We start from the raw sequence: 7,582 nt of genomic DNA, 5'->3' as shown, positions 1-7,582 counted from the left end.
CTAAAGCAAAATTACACAGTCATCTAATAGGAATATGCCACATCATTTACTCATAAGTTGTTTTATTTAATTTATGAAAAAAATCTAAAATTAATTTTGCTATTTTTCCTTCGTGCCTCAACATCAGTTCCTCTTCATTCTCGCCGGAATCACTTGCAACTCTCTGTTGCATCCTTATGCAGTGCCACCGTTCCACTTTCAGGTCTTGACGGGCAACGCAAATTGAATGGCCACGGCACCAAATGGCAGATTGGGCCTCCTCCATAGAGGTAAACTACATATTGCATTTGTTCTTCTTCAATTTTGATTTCCTTCGGTTTCAAATTTTAAATTAATATCCTCTTCGATTTTGACTCTCTTTGAACCAATTTTCTTCCCCTTAATGTGTTCTCTTTGTTCTACTGTGATTTAAATTAGTTTATGAGTTTAATTTTAGGAAGTATTTATGGAGTGGAATGTTGAAGTTCATTGTTTGACACTAACATTCTCTTTAAAGTATATATTATATATTACTAAATTATCTTCTTTGTTTTGTTTATTGAGTGTTTATTTAATATTGGAAATGACATGGATGGAGTGCAACCAAAAAGATACCATGTGTTAACTTATGAATTTGAAGATTTGGTTATGGTTAGAGATAATCCATGGCAGTAAGTTCAAACTTTGAACTCTGTCTCTAAAGAACAACAACACATTATGTACTATAATCTATTTTGTTCACAAATATTCTTTGCTTTTATTGAATGCGTATGATTGTTATTATCCACTGTTAGATGCTCTCTAGAATGAGACTCAAAAGTGTGGTTGTTAATTAGCTGGTCATGAGTTAGAAATCTTACTCTAGTTAATTAATTAGTGAATGGTGTTATTGTACAAGCTCTATTGATCATGCCACATAATAGCATGCAACTGATAAACTATAATCAAATGCAACAATTAGCTTGAATCATCTTGTGCATGTGTTTTTGGTTTGTTTTGTATAACCTTTCTTATTCCAAAAGGACCTTTCCAACTTTATGATTAATATTAAATTATATAGCAATGTTATAATTCTATCCATTTTTCATAATGTATAGAATAAACTATTTGAAACCATTATCAATAAACCACTCACGAACATTTTAGAAGAACCCATATCTAAGCTTTTCTTTAGAGAGACACCTAAAAACTTATAAATGTTTTTCAAGTAAAAGAAACAAATAATTGTCTCAATTGAAACTACCAAACAGAAGCCCCGTAGATTGAAATGTAATAGAGTATTGTACTTATAAATGAAAGAATCCAACTAAACAACCTAAAATTGGTAGACAAAACAATACTCTTTCATTCTTTCTGTTGTAAAGTAACTCAAGTAATATTACAGAATCCATAACAACATTTGAATATGGTGGACCAAATCAAGGTGATGTCTTGGTATTGGAGTTTGCGTTGAATGAAAAATGCTTCTTGCCTTCACTATGAATGGTGTTGGAACTCAGGGGAGTGTCTTTTGAGGTAATTTTGGGCTTATCATGGTGGAGGGTTGTAGCTGCTGTTTTGCTGACTGGTGTGTCAATTCATTGCAAGCCGTCGTGATTTGTTGTCGTGGCTGTTTTGGTGCTGTCATCGGGCATCTCATGCTGCCTTTTATCACAGGGCCAACATGTTTTTGTGGGATTTTGCTAGTTTGTAGGAGTTGAATGTTAGTGGGGGTTCTTTGATTTTGAGGTTTGTCCGCTTATATACGGAACCTTTCTCTATCTCTGCAGCTTGTGCGTCTTGTACGAGCTTGCTTTCAATAATATTTGCTATTTAAAAATAAAAAAAACTGCATTTCAAAAATTCTTGGCATTTTACTTGTATTACTTTTCCTTGGTAACATAAGTCCACAAATTGAACAGATTTTGTCAAATAGCATACTCTTAATTCTCTTGTGTGGTTGAGATGAAAGTCTTGCTACCATTCATTGAACAAGTGGAAAATCCATATGTTTTCTATAAACTAATTATGACCTTTTGATAGAAAAAAGAAGGCATCATATGTTTTCTTTAGTGTGAGACTGAATTAAATGACCGTTGGAAATGCATAAACTGATCAATTTGGTGTGACAAGTTTTGCTTTGAATCGTGTCTAGTTTATGTTCTTTTCAATTTATGTCAATCTTATTTATCTTTATTTTCCTTTATGTCCAGCATGAGGAGTCAAGTTCAAGTTCATCTATACTGTCGGGGAAAGAAAAATGACATTTAGTAATGAGGTTAGTGTTGCAGCTAGGCATTCTCCTCAGGGGAAAAAGGGTGTGGAAAATGACGGTGAAGTGGCGTTTGACCCTATAAAATTGGCTACAGACGACCATTTTTGCGAAATGGATAGGCTACAGACTGATGTTGCAGTTACCTCTACAATTTTTAGTTGTGTCAGTATTGACAATATTCATGCAAACAGTAGAGGACTTGATGCTGGAAGTTCAGACGATATTTAGTAGGGCAGAAAGTTTTGCATACTAAAGAAAAAAGATACACAATCATGCAATTGAGATTATTATACATTCTTGAAAGTTTGCTGAAGAAGAGAAGAAAACACATGTGTAAACAGAGCAAAGGAGTATCATTAGTAGCTATGGACATTGAACATATTTACTCAACCTTTGCTAGTGTACTTCGAACCCAAGTTTGAACGTGAAATTGAAGATAGTGAAGATCTAGAGAAGTTTGAGACTTCAACTGATGCACCTCCCATCTAGACAATTGTTGACCACCATTTTTTTTATCAACTTGTCATTGTATCATATAAAATGTTATGTGTTTGAAAATGAAACTATGCACTTTATTGTCTTCCCAACTGTTTAGAATGACTTTCATATTGTGAATATAAAATTGGTGTACTTTTGAATTGTTTCCAGATTGTGAAAATAAAGGTGATATATTTTTGAATTGTATTCTTCATTCTAATGCATTTACCATATTACTTTTAAATTATGCCCAAGTAATCAATAATACTTCCTCGTATACTCCTAAATTTATCATAACCAATTCTCAATAGCCAATGAACTTGCCAAGATACACATCATAGAGCAACCTTATACAACTTTACTATAAATGGTCACAAATAGTATCATAATTGATGATATATCAGTGTTATTTCTTCTTGTAGCAGCAATAACATTCAGCAAACAACATCTCCTTATATTAAAGTAAAATGTTACAAGAGGAAACAAAAGATAGCCTAAAAAGAAAAACAATAAAAGCAACTGTCAACTAGCTGAAACTAAAATAGTAACTCCTACAAATCAAATATCAAAGCCGAACAGATCCCCTCCTAGTAAACACAATCTGAAAAGTTGCAAAATCAGACCCGCACAGCCGCACCAGAGGTACAAAAGCTGGGAAATTCCCACCAGAAAAATAGATGGAAAATCACACCAGGACCACATCCAAAACCTGAAATCACGCCAGAAGTGCATCCAAAGCCTAGAATCACATCAGAGAAATCCACTACCTTTGAATTCGGTAAAATTATCCCTTATTGGCAAAACAGGTCTGCAACAAACCAATACTAGGAATTAACACTAGAATAACATGATCTTGTAACAATAATATATTTAGGATCAAAATAATAATTGTATAGCATTGCCAGCAAAACAATAACAACAATACCTCTTAATCAACCAAACTAGAAGCTTTAACATTGGAATTTGAAAGTTGACCATTGATGATATCACACCTAAAGGACATTGGTTTGTAACTGAATAAACTTGGCATGGTAAAATGAAAAATTCAAATTAACTGCACAATTACTTGTAACATGTAATTTTAAGATACCTTCCATGTTTTAAACTTGGACATCTACGTTTGTTGTGGCCTTTTCCATTGCAATAACTACAACTGATTGAATTTTTCTTGTGCAATTCCAAACTGCTTTGCATTCGTAAAGTGCATGGACGACCTTTAGGGACCGCACGTGGAGGATCACACAAGTTTATGGTCTGGTCATCGGAGACTTTAGGCATAACTTCAAATGCCGATTTATCAAACTTTTCATTTGGTTCTTCAAGATCCAATTGATCAAGTTTTGTGATTGCCTTTTGCAAAGCTTGAATTGCAATACCATGATGCTTTTCTGAGCGTGAACCTCTTTCAGATAGTTCAAGAGACTCAACCATAATACTATTAAATAATGAAGTACTTGAAGCTCTGTTTCTGCCTTCCTCGAGGTCTTCAATTGCAACTCCTTTACTTTTTTCTTTCTTAGCATTTATGGTCCATCGGCTTAGAACATATTGAGAAGGGAGAGAATAGACATTTTCCTTTATGAATACATTTAATACATGTCTATAGAGAATTCCCACAAAGTCAAACATGCGACAACTACATTTTGGTTCTTTTGAAATGATCTGAAAAGTCACATGACAGTTAGGTTTTTTCTTTGTAAATTTCATGAATCTTGTATGTGGAAACTTCATCAAAAAACTTAACTTTCTCTGCGATAAATATTTGGGACCCAACCAACTCATCCTGAAATATCCTGAACACTTTTCTTGTATAAATTTTTAAAGCCTCTTATTCCATGGGATATAAAGTACGCAAAAGTGGTTTTGAATTCCTTGTCTTGACATTCTTCTCTCTTTGCTTGTTATAATGTGTGTCAAGAGCCTTCTCATACTGTATCACAAACTTGCTCAATGGAGTACTTGAATTCAAAAAGCCCTTAAAAAATTTATTCATACTTTCACTCCTTTGGGTGGTGGACATTCCAGCACAAAAACTCCGACGTACATAAGAAGGAACCCATTTTTCTCGAATGGAGTAGATATTCTTTAGCCATTTGTTATCTTGCAACTCGTACTTATTTATCATTGCTCCCGAAATCAGAATCAAAGTCATCATAAGTGATAGTTTGGTGAATGCACTTGTGAAATTGATTTTTAAACTCGCCATGTTCATGATAGATTTGGTTCAAGTACTCTGGAACTTTATTCTCGATATGCCACATACAATAATGATGATTCACCTTTGGAAAAACCTTTGCAACTGCATTAGAAATAGAAGTGTCTTAATCAGTGATAATAGTTTTAGGACTAACTCCATCCATTGCTTCTAACCAAGTACGTAGCAACCAAACAAAACTCTCTTCAGTTTCATCCCATAACAAAGCACAACCAAAAAGTATAGACTGTTGGTGATGATTAACTCCAGTGAATGGAACAAAGGGCATTAGGTATTTATTTGTTAAGTATGTTGGATCAAAAGTCACCACATCACCAAAATATTTGTAAGCCATTCTAGACCTTGAATCAACCCAAAAGCAATTTGCTAATTTACCTTCTGCGTCCATTTGAAATGCATAAAAAAAACCAGGATTCTTCAACTGACAATTCTTAAAGTACGATAACATCAAGTGAGCATCTCCATTTTCTAATTGTTTTTGTCTCTTTACACTTAAATAATTAATAACATCTTGTTGGCTAAATCCAACATTATCAACACCACCACTCTCAGTACATAACACTGATGCTATTTTACTAGGGCCTATACCAGAATCATGAAGCACATCAATAAGTTTTTTTTTTTTTTGCACTGGGGTTTTCTTTCTATGTACTCGAAGATGTTGTGAACTTCTTGGGGAAAATAGTACATGATTATGAGGAATAGATGTACAAAAAACTTAAACAAGTATAACGATGAAAAAGACCATAATAGATGAGTAACTGTGAAGACCTGAACGATGGGAATTTGATACGTGGATATGACTAACCAAAAAACAAAGATTGTGAAGAGAGTGGAGATTAGCGATATTCCACAAACCTTCAATAAGAAACGGAAGGATGCAACAGAGAGTTGCAGATTCGTTTGTCGAGAATCAAGTACAGAGCGGTTGTGAAAAGGAAGGAGAACAGGGAACTGATGTTGAGGCACGAAGGAAAAATAGCAAAATTAATTTTAGGATTTTTTTATAAATTAAATAACACAACGTATGAGTAAATGATGTGGCACATTCCTATTGGATGACTGTGTAGTCTTGCTTTACACAGTCAGTGCACCATAATTAAACTCAAAAGAGAAAGAAAAATAATGTTAACAAATCTCATGTTCTTTTAATATCATATCAACATTGCCCAAGTAATTGGAAAAATGTATTTTCCTAAGTATATAATTGATTAAACAAATAATTTAATTTTATTCAAATAACTATTTAAAATTTTTTGTCGATGTATTATTTAAAAAATAAATTATCTATTAAAACATTTATTACAGAATTTTAGGTAAGCTTCGGTGCTCATGTATCATGGCATATGTCAAACTCAAAGAGTGATATAGCTAATTATTGAGCATCCGTCAAAGATGTTCTCACATTAACGACGTCAATTGAACTCACGGTCTTGCGCATAATTCAACTATTTACCAACTGAGACGATCTTCATTACGAATTATCTATTAAATTTGACATATGATGAGTTTAATATTGATTTAAGCTAAAGTTTAATGAAACATAAAACCGAAAACGAAATAAATAATTATAAATAAAATGTAGTATTATGTTCAAAAAGAAAAAAAAAATTGTACATACATGTAGAGAGTCAATTTTAATAATAATAATAATAATAATAATAATTAATAATAATAATAATAATTGATTTGTTACCTGCTATTGGATGAAACGGTAAGGGATCTCTTCACATTTCAACCATGAGGTCATGAATTATTGAGTTTGATTTCAGCCTGATTAATGCAGCAGTTAAATCTCTTGAGGTGAGCTTTGCTAACCATTGTGGTTTTATCTCGTTTGAGGGTTAGTCTATGTAATTGTATGCAAATGATATTTGGTACTTGCAAAGCAAAATAGTGATAGCGACAGTTATTAAGGACTATAAGAATGCTAAATAGTGATAGCGGCAGTTATTAAGGACTATAAGAATGCTATTTTGTTGATATGTGTATATAAAGAATTAATATAAGCGTGATATGTGCATATAAAGAAAACTAGGTGTTTTGGGTTAACATTTTCTTCTTCTAATCATATTTTTAAGCAAATTTGATTATAAAAATGTTATTTTATTGATATCATTAAAAAAAGAGAAATGTTAACTTGTGCCCTTGAGGCAGAAGTTAAGAAACTAAATGTGGAAATTTTTTCTTGAAAAGTGTGCATTCAATGTCTTAAAAGTTTCAAAAGTTATTTTTTCAATATAAAATTTATTACTTAATTCTATTTTAAGTTCCTTAACTTGTGTCCTTAAAAAAATTACTATATTTTGTTACAACATGAAAATGCAAAATATCTAGTATCCATATAATTATAATCAAATTTTAATAAAAACTGTTTGTGATTTTTATACATTAACATGATAAGAAGATGAATGATGGTATACATAAAGGAAATAATATATTTTCACCATCTAGCGTCAAAGATAAGAAATCTGAAAGATGGTCACAAATTGGAGAAGCACTCTTCGTCATAATATAAAGAGTTGCAAACCAGGCATTCAAAAACTAAATTTCAATTAAATACATGATATTAAAGATACAATGGTTTACAAGCCAAATATATGTCCAAATAACGCCACAAAAAAAAAAAAAACAAAGAAAATCAGACTAGTGAAGAC

General features: G+C 32.3%; 2 long non-coding RNA genes across 2 annotated transcripts; one reads left to right on the top strand and one right to left on the bottom strand.

The window, feature by feature from the left end:
* Nucleotides 1–43: 43 nt before the first annotated feature.
* Nucleotides 44–2,912, top strand: LOC11423854 (uncharacterized). Its single transcript, XR_003011154.2, has 2 exons — nt 44–269; nt 2,172–2,912. It is a non-coding gene; the product is annotated as an uncharacterized lncRNA (long non-coding RNA).
* Nucleotides 2,913–3,110: 198 nt separating this feature from the next.
* LOC120580106 (uncharacterized) lies at nt 3,111–6,018 on the bottom strand. The gene is made up of 3 exons (XR_005645727.1): nt 3,801–6,018; nt 3,636–3,702; nt 3,111–3,518 (listed from the first exon to the last, which is right to left on the bottom strand). It is a non-coding gene; the product is annotated as an uncharacterized lncRNA (long non-coding RNA).
* Nucleotides 6,019–7,582: the final 1,564 nt, after the last annotated feature.

The sequence above is a fragment of the Medicago truncatula genome, chromosome 4 (assembly GCF_003473485.1).
Source record: "Medicago truncatula cultivar Jemalong A17 chromosome 4, MtrunA17r5.0-ANR, whole genome shotgun sequence".
NCBI classification, from domain to species: domain Eukaryota; kingdom Viridiplantae; phylum Streptophyta; class Magnoliopsida; order Fabales; family Fabaceae; genus Medicago; species Medicago truncatula.
Note: the sequence above shows the minus strand (reverse complement) of the source record. Positions and strands in the feature narration are given on the sequence as shown.